The following is a 15,670-nucleotide window of genomic DNA, read 5'->3' as shown; positions in this document are numbered from 1 at the left end:
TCAAAAGCCTACCAACAAAGAAAAGTCCAGGACCAGATGGGTTCTCAGCCGAGTTCTACAAAACCTTTAAAGAAGAGTTCATTCCAATACTCCTCAAACTATTCCATGAATTAGAAGAGGAGGGAACCCTCCCAAACTCGTTCTATGAAGCCAATATCACCCTGATACCTAAACCAGACAGAGACACATCAAGGAAGGAAAATTTCAGACCAATATCCTTAATGAACATCGATGCAAAAATTCTCAACAAAATTTTAGCAAATTGCATACAAATATATATTAAAAAGATAGTGCACCACGATCAAGTGGGTTTTATCCCAGGGATGCAAGGTTGGTTCAACATTCGGAAATCAATAAATGTCATTCACCATATCAACAGACTTAAAGTTAAGAATCACATGATTATTTCAATAGATGCAGAAAAAGCATTTGATAAAATACAGCATCCCTTCATGCTCAAAACACTAGAAAAAATTGGGGTAGTGGGAACATTCCTTAACATTATAAAGGCAATCTACGCTAAGCCCATGGCTAATATCATTCTAAATGGTGAAAAACTGAAAGCGTTCCCCCTAAAAACTGGAACAAGGCAGGGATGCCCTCTTTCACCACTTCTATTCAACATCGTCCTTGAGACTCTAGCCAGAGCAATCAGACAAACCAAAGAAATTAAAGGGATACGAATAGGAAAAGAAGAACTCAAACTATCCCTGTTCGCTGATGACATGATTATATATTTAGAGGAACCTGGAAATTCCACCAGAAAACTTTTAGAACTCATAAGTGAATTCAGTAAAGTAGCAGGTTACAAGATCAATGCTCATAAATCCAATGCATTTTTATACATAAGTGATGAATCTTCAGAAAGAGAAATTAGGAAAACTACCCCATTCACAATAGCATCGAAAAAAATAAAATACTTGGGAATCAATCTCACAAAAGAGGTGAAAGACCTCTACAATGAGAACTACAGAACACTAAAGAAAGAAATTCAAGAAAATCTTAGAAGATGGAAAGATCTCCCATGTTCCTGGATAGGCAGAATTAATATCGTCAAAATGGCTATACTACCTAAAGTGCTATACAGATTCAATGCAATTCCAATTAAAATCCCAATGATGTACCTTGCAGAAATAGAGCAAGCAATTATGAAATTCATCTGGAAGAATAAAAAACCTAGAATAGCTAAAGCAATCCTCAGTAGCAAGAGCGAAGCAGGGGGTATTGCAATACCAGATCTTCAACTCTACTACAAAGCAATAGTAACAAAAATGGCATGGTATTGGTACCAAAATAGACAGGTAGATCAATGGTACAGAATAGAGGACATGGACACAAACCCAAATAAATACAATTTTCTCATACTAGACAAAGGTTCCAAAAATATGCAATGGAGAAAAGATAGCCTCTTCAACAAATGGTGCTGGGAAAACTGGAAAACCATATGCAATAGAATGAAATTAAACCCCTATCTCTCACCCTACACAAAACTCAACTCAAAATGGATCAAGGACCTTGGAATCAGACCAGAGACCCTGCATCTTATAGAAGAAAAAGTAGGTCCAAATCTTCAACTTGTTGGCTTAGGATCAGACTTCCTTAACAGGACTCCCATAGCACAAGAAATAAAAGCAAGAATCAACAACTGGGATAGATTCAAACTAAAAAGCTTTCTCTCAGCAAAGGAAACTATCAGCAATGTGAAGAGAGAGCCTACAGAGTGGGAGAATATCTTTGCCAACCATACTTCAGATAGAGTGCTAATTTCCAGAATCTATAAAGAACTCAAAAAACTCTACACGAAGAATACAAATAATCCAATCAACAAATGGGCTAAGGAAATGAACAGACACTTCACAGAAGAAGATGTACAAGTAATCAACAGATATATGAAAAAATGTTCAACATTCCTAGTAATAAGGGAAATGCAAATCAAAACTACCCTAAGATTTCATCTCACCCCAATTAGAATGGCGATTATCAAGAACACAAGCAACAATAGGTGTTGGCGAGGATGTGGTGAAAAAGGAACACTCATACATTGCTGGTGGGGTTGCAAATTAGTGCAGCCACTCTGGAAAGCAGTGTGGAGATTCCTCAGAAAGCTTGGAATGGAAACACCATTTGACCCAGCTATCCCACTCCTTGGTCTATACCCAAAGGACTTAAAATCAGCATACTACAGAGATACAGCCACATCAATGTTCATTGCTGCTCAATTCACCATAGCCAGATTGTGGAACCAACCTAGATGCCCTTCAGTTGATGAATGGATAAAGAAACTGTGGCATATTTATACAATGGAATATTACTCCGCAATGAAGAATGATAAAATTATGGCATTTGTAGGCAAATGGTCGAAATTGGAGAATATCATGCTAAGTGAGATAAGCCAATCTCAAAAAACTAAAGGACAAATGATCTCGCTGATAAGCGGATGAGGACATATAATGGGGGTGGGAGGGGTTAGCATTAGGTTTAGGGTTAGGTTTAGAGTTAGGCTAAGGAGAGCGGTAAGAATGAAGGGAAGAAGGACTGTGTAGAGGGAAAAGGGTGGGAGGGGTGGGGGGGAAGGGGAAAAAAAAGAAACATCATTACCCTATGTAAACGTAAAAAAATAAATAAATAAAAAAAAAAAAAGATGCAGATATCTGAAGTGTCCTTTCAGGTCTACTTAATCAGAATCTGTGAAAGAGTGGCCCTGAAATTTGTTTTTTAATTGAAGTACTTCATGTAATTCATAAGTCCACTGAAGTTTGGTAAATGACTTTCTCATCTACAACAGTAGATTGATCACCCAAAGAGAAAAGGTAGAATTTGTTCCCCCAGGAAAAGGACTCTCTTTTTTATTTATGTATATCTGGCAATAACGTGTCTCCTGGAATTTATTATATAATTGATAAATGATTGTTATAATTATTTTTTAATCTTTTGGGAAATAATGTACAGCACACAGCAAGAATCATAAACATACTTGTACTCAAGTATGGGTCTTTATTTTGTGTTTTGTGACTAGTAAAAATACTTCAGGGAATTTATTTTAGGTAATAATCCAACAAGAAATAAAAAGAAGCAAATTATGAGAAATAATGATACAAGTAAGTAAAGAAGACACTTTTTGCTATATAACATAGTGATTATAAAGATCACATATCAATGTAGATAAATAACTATTAGAATGTTAGAAAAAATAAATCTTTTTAGAGTTACAACTATAAAAATTTTATTTACATGTATTAAAATAATTATAAGATTTGGTTAGTTGACATATTATAGTGACATGTAATTATTTCAGTAATTTTTGGAATTCTGCATGTAGAATAAATAATTTCTTTATAGAAACCAATAATGTCTCATTCAACCATTTCAAATAACTATGAAATTCAGATATGATTAAATAATTCTGATTTTACTCAGATAAAATATTTGAATCTGTTCTAAGTTTACAAAGAAAAAGAAAAGGGCATCACTAGTAATTCCGGAGTCTCCAAGAATTTAAATTTTGAGTGACTGACATCAATAGCTATTATTCAAGTTGCAATAACATAGGATGTGCTAGTCCTGAATGTTAGCTCACTTTCAAATGAACAGATTTTTAAAAAATTAAATATACTCCATCCTCTTCTACTCCTCCCTTAACTCCTTTCTTTTTCTGCTGTTAACATAGAAGAATGTGGGAATATGTTTGAGACTTTTGTCACTGAATTCTCCACCTGTTTCATGACATGCCAACATAAACACAGGAGAATTCACAGACACACAGGCATTTACCCACTCCATACACACACCCATACAAAGTAACTCAAATTATGTTACCCAGGGAAATTAAAGAAACAAGCAGATGGATTTCAGTATAAAAATGAAAGACCAAAATAATCTTATAAAGAACTGTTTAATGCCAGCTTTGCTAATGAATATTTATTGGATAAATGTTTGTGTCTGCATACAGGCAGAATTGGTCTGTGCCTTGCTTACGTTATAATCTAGTAACAAGGATGGGGAAGTAACAGACTCCTACTATCTCAAATTCTGAGAATAACTACCCATACCTACCAAAAATGCAACCTCAGATCATGAATTGCCTAATTGGTTTGGATCAGTTTGCAGCATCTAAAAATAATGATAACTACAAAAGGAAGCCTGCATAGATGACAGAAATGTAAGGGAACTTTGACAAACTTTCATTGACAAAGAAATACAAAAGACTGGTGTAATTTAAAGAAAATATGGGTCTTTATTTTGTGTTTTTTACATAGGAAGAGTATAACAGAAAAGGAGTGAAGCATGATTCAAGACAGCAGTGAGCTGATTAAGCAAGTTCCCCTGAGAAACTAAGGGCTATATTCAAGAGAGTAGTTGACAATATAGCTTTGGAATAATTAATCTTCTCAGATTAGAATTTAGGAGATAAGGACGAGGTGTCCTACTGACTAATCTATGGGAATAAGTAATGGGAAGTTCTAAGGGACCGTGGAAGAGGAAGAAAAGAGTTTGGATCATGAAGAGAATGGCAAGGCTTTGGAATTTTTGTTGATACAATATGATAGGAGATTTAAGAGGAGAAGAAAGAGATTCCTAATAGACTGAGGAATGGACCAGAGTGACCGTGAATTTGTAATGCGTTCAAGTTGCATGTTTTGTAAGTTTTTCGGCACTGCTTGGTTGTAAGAGGTAAGACATATTTTCACAAAGATAAGAATTCTGAAAGCCAGTTATGAAATAGAAGAGTAAGGGAAATAAAAGTTCAGAGGATCTTCATGAAAGAACAAATCAGGTAATTAACTATAAATTCTTTGCATTGGATAAATATCTTCGATTGAATACAGTGCCCAGATTTCTGATCATGAAGTGTCCAGATAAAGAATAGCTCCATCATCATCATCATCACAGAATAAAAAGGATGAACTGTACTGTGAAAGAAATAGTGAACTGAGCATGAATCTGATAGAGATTTTGCTAGGGTTATTCAGTACAAGTAAAAATATGACAGAGCAAAAATGTGTTCTCTATTTTGAGAGTAAACATGTGCAAAGATGCAACAGAGACACCAGGTGCCTATAACAACCTCTTCTATTAAAGGAAAAGCATTTTTAGATATGTAGGGTACTACTAATTTCACTTCTTAGCTATTCTAAACCCAAAACAAATAAGGTAAGTCATTTGTCCCAACTGGCCCTATGGAACATGAGAAGGCTTTAGGCTCTTTGGAATTAAGGAGCCATATGGAACTTGTAGTGAGCTTATAACTGAGACAGATGGCAGCAGAATGGAGCCAGCCTTGGGGCTGTATAAACACCCCAGTGACCATGAACAGCCAATTAAGAATTGAGACGAGAGGGAAATGTCATTTCAACTCCTGTAAAATTTATCTGGTATTTGCATCCTTGTTGCCTTTCATTCATCCACTTCATGGTCTATAGCTCTCAACTGGAGTCTGAGGAAATGTTTCCCTGACCTCCCCTTATAGAAAGCATCTGAACAACTATCCAATTCTCAGGATGTTGGGGATTCAAATTTCTGCTTGTACTTGTTGAAATCCCAGCAGACTAGACTGGCTCTGGTATTGTTCATAGCAAACTTGAGATAAAAATTTTATTTAACTTCTAGAATTAGTTTATATCCCAAAGATTCATTCATCTTCAGGTTCTCAGTATCTGCTTTCTACCACTCTATTTCTGATGGCACAAAATGGAAGCTGTAGTTCTTGTCTTGAAAGAGTTCATGAAGAACACTGACAAGTAATCAAAATCACAACAGAAAAATGTGACTTCTAATAGGATTACAGTACTTGTGAGCAAAGATGAGGGCTAGCTCTTCATCTCCATCAGTCAGGATTGTCTTTCTGAAGGAAAAGTTATGGTTGCAGAGTCTTGGAAGAATGAGCATGAATAACTGGAAAGATGATAGAGAAAGGCAAACATTTAACAGGGTATATATTTACAAAGGCAAAGCAAGAAGCAGAATTATTTAATTAGGAATTGGGCAGAACATACTTTGGCTAGAACATGGAGTATGTGGCAGAGAGTATGTTAGGATTGAGGGTGAAAGGGTTTGTAAGAACCAGACATAAAGACTTCAAATGTCTGTCTCAAATATTTGATCTTCATAGCTGATAGTGTAAAGATGCACTGGAAAAATTACATGAAAATAAAAGGCAGATATGACTCTACCTATATAACTACATATCTATGTAAAAATTTCTTTAGTGTATAGGACAGATGTAGAAACATAAAAGGGAATTAATGTTATGCAAGAAAGAATGGTGCAAGCCTGTCTTACTGGGAGGACAATTAGGAATCTACTTCCGAAATTTCCTGGGGTAGAAATGCTGAATCTGAGCTTCTATGTTTGAGAAAGGGTGAAGGGCTGTGTGGAGGATGAAAATAATTTAAGAAAAAAACAAAACCTAACATTGATAAATCTTGGCAGCACACGGTATTCAAAGTTGAGGAAGAGAATAATCTAGGATAACCATGGACTTTTGACTTGTAGATTTGCTCTTTACAAAAGTAAGTTTGGTAGGCAAGAAAAACAGCTCTCTTCATAAAAAATCTGTGTTCTAATCTCAGCAGTCTGTAAATACGTCACATAATGTGGAAAGGGAAAATGACGGGTGTACATGGAATCATAGTGTAAAGATGCATCAATTGACATGAAAAGAAGGAATTTATCCTGGTAGGCCCATAGTAATCATTAGGTCCTAGCCTATGGAAGAGTAAGGCAGAAAAGTAAGTCAGAATAAAAGAGATGTCTAAAGACTCTGCACTGGTAGAGTAAATGTTCATGAATGAAGGAATTCTGGTAGCCTCTAGATCCTGAAAAAGAGAAGGACACAGATTCTCCCCCAGAACTTTAAGCTGGAATATCATCCTGCCAACACAATTTTGGCCCAGTGTGACCCTTTCATAGTTCTGACTTCCAAAATAAAAGACAATAAATTGTGCTGTGCTGTCATGGAGTTTGTGATGAGGGATTAGAACACTTGTGGAAGACAAACATCGTGGGAAATACAGATGGAAGAGCAAGTTAGGGGGAAGGTTTGGTGAGAATGGGTTTGACCAGGCTGAGTTGAAGTCACCTACAATGTCTTCTGGTGGGACCATACAAAAGATTGTTGGATAAGAAAATCAGGAGTCCAAAGAGAACCCTGAGTTGTGCATAGATCATTGAAACTGTGTGTTTGGATAAAATAATACATTGGTAGCATGGAGAATGACACAATCAAAAGGACACTATGAATGAGACTAGGAAGAAGAGATTAAAGAAGAACACAATGATTTGTGTAGAAGTACAAGATGAAAACAAATGACAGCCTACTGTCCAATAAACCCAAAGAGAAATAAATTAAAGAAAGTGCTCAATAGTGTCAAAATACCACAAAGTTCAAGTAATTAAAGTTTGGAAAATATCCTTCGGATTCAACAGTGTGAGTGATTTAAGTGAAACGGTAGGAAGCAAAATCCAGATCAATATTGGTTGACCAGAAAATAGAAGTGACAGCAACCAAATGCCAAATATAACCTCAAGAAACTTCACTCAATGACCTGGTCCTGTGTGAGCAGAGGTCGAGCAGTGCTATCCACCTGGTATTTCCCTGCCCATTCCTACATCCTTGATTCAAATTTTTTTTCCTAGGAAGAAAAAACTCAGCAAAAATGGCTGTGTCCAAAAAGTATTTTCAAAAATCAAATGTAGTCCTATATTTAAATGTTTAAAAGATTTAGTACTCCAAATTGTGAGTTTTAAAGATAACTAAAATTTATCACATCATACAACAATTCGTCTGCTGGTTTTATTAGTTTTTGTGGCAGATATTCTGATGATCACATCACATCAAATCAACTATTTTTTTTTTCTAATAAAGATAGTTAAGTAGAACCAAAACAGAGAGAAATGATTTAAACTTTTCTAGAGGACTCTGACACCACTGTGAAAGCAACAAATATGTATGTGGTTAGAACACAGTGGTACCTCTATTGCCTAATGAGAAGTGAGATATATTTAATCATAGACCAATACTGCTGGTCTTATTTTTCCGGGTCTTATGACTGGTGTTCAATGCTGTCAATGCTCCAGCACTGGAATCTATAATTTCCCACTTCTATAAATAAAATTTCTTTAGGAGCTCCCCCTATCTCAATCAAGTTATCTGTATTTTCCAGTCTGTGAGTTTGAAGGTCATATTACCAAGTCTGTTAATATTTTATATAATGTAGGAATACATATACTCTGATGATGATCTCCTATGTATTTGATTAATGGGTATTTGTTGTTTCCCTTTTTTCATTTGCCTTTCGCCTGGACTCCATTATAGTGAGTTGAAGAGTCAAATAGATGTGATGTTATTGTTGATCAGCAAGTGAGAAAAAAGCTTGTAGTAAACCATTGCCAGCACCCAAAACTTAGTTTTGCCTATCGAGTTTTCCATTCTAAGTAATATTATGAAATATCTGTTCGATACATTAACATTATAAGAAGGAAAATCACAGACTAATACTCCTCACGAACATAGATGCAAATTTCCTTAACAAAATGCTAACAAATTGAATCCAACAATGTTTAAAGTGAGTTGCACCAAGTAGAATTTATTCCAGGTATGAGAAGCACTTGAAAATCCATCAGTGTTAACCATCAATCAAATCAGTAGGGTAAAAGAAAAATTGTATGATCAGATCAATTGATGAAGAAAAAGACATCCACTCAACCTAACACTGAGATTGAAAACATTCATCAAACTGTGGAAGGAGAGAAATTTCTCAACCTTATGAAAAAGAGTCACAAAAAAATCTACAACTAACAACATAATTAAAATGGTGAGAAACTAAATGTTTTCCTCCTAAGATCAAAGCAAGATAAGGTCCACCAGTCTTACCACTTCAACACCATCCTGTTAGAGTGGAAACTCTCAACCTCTGTATGTGTGTGAGCAATAACTTATAACAAATCTCTAGGTCGTTGTCACTTTCCCTGTGTCTTACTCAATACACACACACACACACACACACACACACACATCATATAACATAATGTTTACCACATATATATATTGTACATAATATATACAGTATGTATGTACACTATATATACATATGTATGTAATACATATATATTACATATATTATTACAGTATAGATATGTGTGTTTATGCTTGTGTGCATTCATAGATTAAAATATATGATATTGTTACTATATTTTTTGTGATATAATTTCAGTCAAAATTCTAACGAGATATTTTGTTGATATTGACAATATGATTCTCAAGTATACATGGAAAGACAAACATTCAAGAACAGTCAACATAATACTGAAGAAGAATAAAATTTGAAGGCTCATATGAATGATTTCAAGAATTACATAAGCCACAGTAATCAAGGAAGCATGGTATTGATTAATCAATTGACTAATTAAAAAGTCAGATAAATGAAACAGGATTGAAGAAAGAGAAGTAGACATACACACATTCATCAGCTTCTCTTTGACAAAAAAGCAAAGGCAATTCATTGGGAAAAGGACCTTTTTAAAAAATGATATAGAGCAATTGAACATTCATGTACACATATAATCTAAGCACAAATTTTATACCTTTCACAAAAATTAATTGTAACAGTATCACATAACTCAATGTAAAAAACTAAACTCTAAAACTTTTAGTGAAAGAATATAAATCTAGGTAACTTTGTATTTGGTAATAATATTTTTATAACAACACAAAAAGCACTAGAAATAAAATTGACAGGTACTTTACCAAAATTTTAAATACTATAACATCTGACAGAATTGCCTTCTGTATAAGAAGTAGCTAGTAGTTTTTGTGTAAGTCATTCTCGTGGCTTTACAATTGGTGTTTATTTTATCAGTAATTAGTAATAATGCACATTCATATAATATTTAATATAGCTGTCTCTGATATGTAAAGCAGTTCTGTTAGTTTACCAGAGCTAAACTATCATTATTCTCATAAGATAGAGACAGGAAGAGGGAAGTGAAGGGAGGAGAAGGGGTATGGGGTAAGGAATGATGGTAGAGTGAAACAGACATTATTACCTCATTTACATATATGACTATATGACTGATGTGATCCTACAATATGTATAACCAGAAAAACAAGATTATACTCCATTTAAGTATGATCTATCAAAATGTATAAATGCATTCTACTGTCATGTACAACTAATTAGAACAAATAAAATAAAATAATAAAAAAGAGGAACAAAAACTCACAATGGTAAGAATATAGTTCATTGGTAGCAGAGAAGCTAGTACCCAGGCCTTCCAATACCATCAGAAACACTGACCAACAATATTAGTCTTACTGAAAGTTCCTATTCATATAACAAAATTAAACCATAGTAATCAATGATACAAAATATTTGATCATACTATTGTTTCAAAGATATGCATAGTGTATATGTAGTCCCTATATATACATAAGTTTTGGGATGACATCAAAAAGCTAATTAAGTCCCACAATAAAATACAAAGCCTCTAACCATTGCTTTGTATCATTTCAAACTGTAACATCAGTTCAAGTGAATGCTGGTTCTTTACCTTCTAGTTGTGAAGTCCTGGGCAAATTATTCAACTTTTCTGGACTAGTATTTTTCATCAATAAAATAGGTATAATGAAAATGGCCATCACTCAATGATATTGTGAGAACTGAATGCACTAATACAAGATGTACAACAGTGACCTACTCCTATTAATAACTCAGTAATTGCTAACTATGACTTAATTGTCCCTAAAAATAATTTAGGAAATTCTGTTTAAGGAATGTAATTGAGTCCACTGAAGTCCAATAAACACTGTACTTATGTGGAATGCTCGCTGCAGCTGCACACACGCAACTTTTTGAAGATCAGCTCCTCTTCCTTTTGAGCAATTCATTAGTCACAGTTCTGTTCTTGGGAGTGCACATGGAATTGAAACCTTACCCATCCCTCCCTTCGAAACTAAGATCACACAAGTAGCTTCTTAACAGTCATAGTACAGATAATTGAAACTTGTAGAGAGAAAAAAAATTTATTCCCAAATTCTAGGCATGACTCTGACTCTATTTGGCCAATTACTGCTTTTCTCTTTATGCAATGAGAATACAGACACTGATTCCATAGACTAACAAGTGAACTGAGTGTGAACTCCTCCATGAAGACTCTTTCATGGTAGTGATTAATGGGCTGCAAAGATTTTGAAATAAAACCTGAAACCACATAGTAGTCATACAGTTGGCTAAATATTTTGTTTGGGTGCTCACACCCAACCTAAAGATAACCTTGTGTTGACCCTGTATTCCAAACAGCAAGGAAAGCCTGGGGTTTTCAAGAGGGAGATTTGTGGTTTGGGTTTGGTCTGTCTATAAAAAGGGTTATGGCACAAGGTCTTAACGAAGTTCATCTTCCAAGTCTCTGACTGACTGAGCATAAGGTTCTCACAGAAGCAAATTGTGACAGCTGGAATTTGGCATCCACAGACTCTCAGAACCGGCTGCTGATCCCAGACTGATAGTTTTAAAACCCTAAAACAAGTCTGTTACCATTCTTGAAATTCGTTTCAGCAGGCGCCAGGAAGGAATGCTACTGCTCTGTCATTGCTAGACAGGAATCTCATCCCAGCATAACTTTGAAGAACAGGGGTCTTGGCTCCTGCCTGATCCAGAGACTATTTCCCTGTCCATGGCAGGATGCTGGCAAAAGTACATGCTTTGTTTAAACATATGGAACGAGTGGTAAGATCAGCAGAGGTACTTAAGGCAAATGTCAGAAGGCCATTGCCATATAAGGGAACTGAGTCACACGTATTGACAGGCAATTTGTGTGAATCTTGGGTAAGCAATTCTTTTCAGCCTCCTACAAAAAAAAATTAAAAATTATTTTCCAATTTTAGAAACATATTGTCCAACTTATGTTTATTTTGAACTTCATGCACCATAAAGCATAAATATGTCAAAACTGTTCAATATAAAATTCAATTTCCAGGTGACACATAGTTTTTGATTTCCATCTTTAATCTTTTATTTTGTTTGAGAACTGAATTATTCCTTCTGTCAAATAATGTACACACCAATAAAGAAAAAGAAACTGAAACAAAAGTTCCTTCTCTGTAGGAAATAAGTCTCAGAGTTAGAGGAGTATTTGATTAATTACTGATCATAACAACTAAATACCATATACTATTTATGCGTATATAAATCCCACTTAGTGTTTTAAGTCTTGTTCTGTCACTTAGTAGTATGTGATTGTGTATGAGGCCCCAAACCCCTAGAAGCCTACATTTGCAATAGTTAATAAATAAAAATAATGATAAAGTTACATGACAGTTGTGAGTTTAATGAATAAAAAAGAACATATCCTTTGAGAACAATAAATGATATAAATATAAGAGGATTTTACTAACATGTATTCAATTACATCTTTAAATTTTACATTTATATAATAGAATTATAAAATTGATAGGTTTAGTAAATTAAATTGTTTTGTTTTAAATCACACATAATTGAGTAGGTAAAACAATTCCGAAAATATGCAGAGTTTAACCAGGAGTTAAATTTGGAGTGAGAACTGCAATAATTACCTCCTAAAAGCTGAAGGGGTCAGCCAAGAGGTATTTCTGGGACTATAGGTTCCAGCATCCCCCAAATGCCCCAGAAAAGAATTTTGGGCTAGAAATTTTTATATTTTTAGTCATCCATTCCTCTCAGGGACCATGGAAACTGTCAGTATGGATGAATTCACTGAGACTTTACCGGATGTGGAGAAATGAAGACCCAAGATTCAACTGTCAGGGGAAAGTAGAACAGTATTTAAGGAAAGATTGGGAAAATGAGACTGTCTAAACCTGAGAAGCAAGGCTTAGTGAATTAGGAGTAGAGCTTACACTAGACGAAATGGTTTTCATGGGAACTAATGAGCAAGATTCCAACAAGGAAGCCGCCCTGTCAAGGTTACTGGAAAGTCAAACCAGATGAAGGTTGGAAAATGTAGAGGCCAGTAATGAAACTGCAGATCAGCTTAAATTGAATGATGCAGGAAGGGTTTAGATTTTAGTGAGTTTAGTGAAAATAATTTAGTGGTCTGAATTGCAATGAAGAGGGGCAAACAAGTGTAAACTGTAACACATACATTGTTTTTAAAAAGGAGGGAGAAGGCAATCGCAAGAAAGGAAGCAGGAGGGTGAAATATAGTGCACTGATGGTAAGATACACAGGCAGCAGAAAGGATGGAAGGAGACTAGAATATCACTGAAGGGGAAGTCTATGGCCTTAGGAGCAGGAAGGACATTGTGCATCTCAACTTCATGTACATAAAAAGCTCAGCTTCAGTAGTCTGCTGTATTTTGTATATTGCAACAGAGCTCAATGCAATTAAACCAGAATGAGAAAATTTAAATTACTCATTTTTTATAGCTAAATATTGGCCAAGTGAGGTGCACAGGCAAAACACTTTAACTAGCTCTTTGTTTATTCATTCATTCAATTAAAAAATATTGGAAGTTAAGTGAGCGTCAGAAACTTGTTTTTATTGAGGATACAAGGAAAAAGGTGCAATTTAATTTCAATATAAAGGATTATAACTAACCAGATGGCTTGACAGTAAGAATTCTTAAGCATCACAGTGTATTCTCTGTGAGAAAAACCAACTATTTTATAGTTGTCCAAAAATACTAAAACTACTGTTGTCTGAGATTATTTAACATCTAAGTGTAAACCTGTTGCCTGGATAGGAACAGACAGTGTGTCCTATACAGGGAATGAATCTCTAAAACACTTCTGGAGCATGAAATACTTCTGAGACTATGAAATTGATTCTTGTGTGGCATAAAATTGGTTTCACAAATTTAAAAGCAGGATAGCATGTTGATCTCTTCTATGTTTTTCCAATATGCCGAATTTCACAAAACAATAAATGCAATATGTTTTATACTATTCATATATGTTTCGTAATATAAAAGAGAAATTTGTTAATATTTGAATTTAATATATTTGGATTGAGACATTTTATTGAGAAATGAATCTGACTTTTCACATGTTATTCAAAATATCCAGGAGTTTGTCCATATGAGTGTGTATTTCATTATAAAAATTTTAAGTAAATCCAACAAACAGTAAAATTTAGCATGCAACTAACTAGTATTAATATCCAAGTGCTTATAGTTTCTGATATGTATTAACTGGATAGATTTAATTAGAATTATTTGTTATTCTAATAGTAAAGGTTTAAATCATGAATTAATTTAAGGTCTCTGCTGTTCCACTCTGATTTTTTTGTTGATTAAAAGAAACAGAAAAAGTAAATTAAAGTCTGGGATCATTAGCAATTGCTCCATGAGATACATACACATACATGTGTGTCATTTATACTTTTAAATATATATAAATACACATATATGTGTGTTTGTGTGTGCATATCCTTAGAACTTCACCCTGTAAAGAAACTGTATATTTATAATTAACCTGAAGTTAATATGTAATTAATAACAAGTATATACTTTTGTACAAATGTATCAGATCCCAATTACTTAACTTTATTTTTTTATGGTGTGGGGATTGAAACCAGAGGCACTTTGCCATTGAACTTCATCCCCAGCCCTTTGAATTTTTAATATTTTTATTTTGAAACAGTCTCTCAAGTTGCCTGAGGCTAGCATCAAACTTGTAATCCTCCTGCCTCAGTCTCCCATGTAGATGGATTACAGACATGTACCACCATGCCCAACCCAATGAGTTAACTTTAATATTCACATGAATGTTTACTTTTTCATATTTATTTCTTTCATTTCAGCCCATTCAATAAGAGAAATTCTCCTTATATAAAATATATCACAAGTATACACACTCACGCACACATACATACATACATGAGTAACTATTACACATTTCAATTTTGGGAACAGTGTCTTTTATTTTTCTCTTGAGATCGAGCCTTTGTGAGATCGATTTGATATTATGGAACAGATCAGGAAGCCACAGAAGTGAGTTATTTTTTTCAACATAGGACCCACTGTCTGGAGTATAAAAACTGACAAAACAACTAACAACTTAATTTATGACTTATTATGTTGCTGGAATTCATAACCTGAAAATTATTTTATCTATAATCATTTTGACTTGTTCATCCTTTTAAAAATTATTTTCTCAGGCAAGAAAATAAATCATCTGCATCTAAGGTTTGTCAAGTTCTAGTGAAGAACAACTCAGAAGGAAAGAATTTAATTGCGTAAGTTTAAGATAAATTTTAGAAATTTCAAGAAGCCAAAATCTTTATCCCAGGCCCAATACTTTTCATTACCAATAGAAAGTGTGCAAAAGGAAAAAAGACCCATATATCTGGATTTCAGCCATTTCATGCTATATAAGAATGATCAAGTTGCCTTAAAACTAATTTTGCATGGTAAGAGTAATGTAATCTTCACCTTAATTGATCTTGTGAAAAAAATGTTATCATATCACATATTTTCTGCAAACTCCTCTAATAGAACACATATGGATAGCCTTAGAAGTGAGCATTCACATTATTAGAAATCTGTGTTAGCCATTTAATCATCTATTACTCATATGAGAAAAATATGGTATAGCCTTCGTTTGCAGTGATACATTAGGGATCATTGGCTGAAATTTTAAGAATGATTAAATACTACTATGAACAAAGTAATTGTCTTAAATTGAACCTACTATCC

The sequence above is a fragment of the Sciurus carolinensis genome, chromosome 7, assembly GCF_902686445.1.
Source record: "Sciurus carolinensis chromosome 7, mSciCar1.2, whole genome shotgun sequence".
In the NCBI taxonomy this organism is placed as follows: domain Eukaryota; kingdom Metazoa; phylum Chordata; class Mammalia; order Rodentia; family Sciuridae; genus Sciurus; species Sciurus carolinensis.
Note: the sequence above shows the minus strand (reverse complement) of the source record.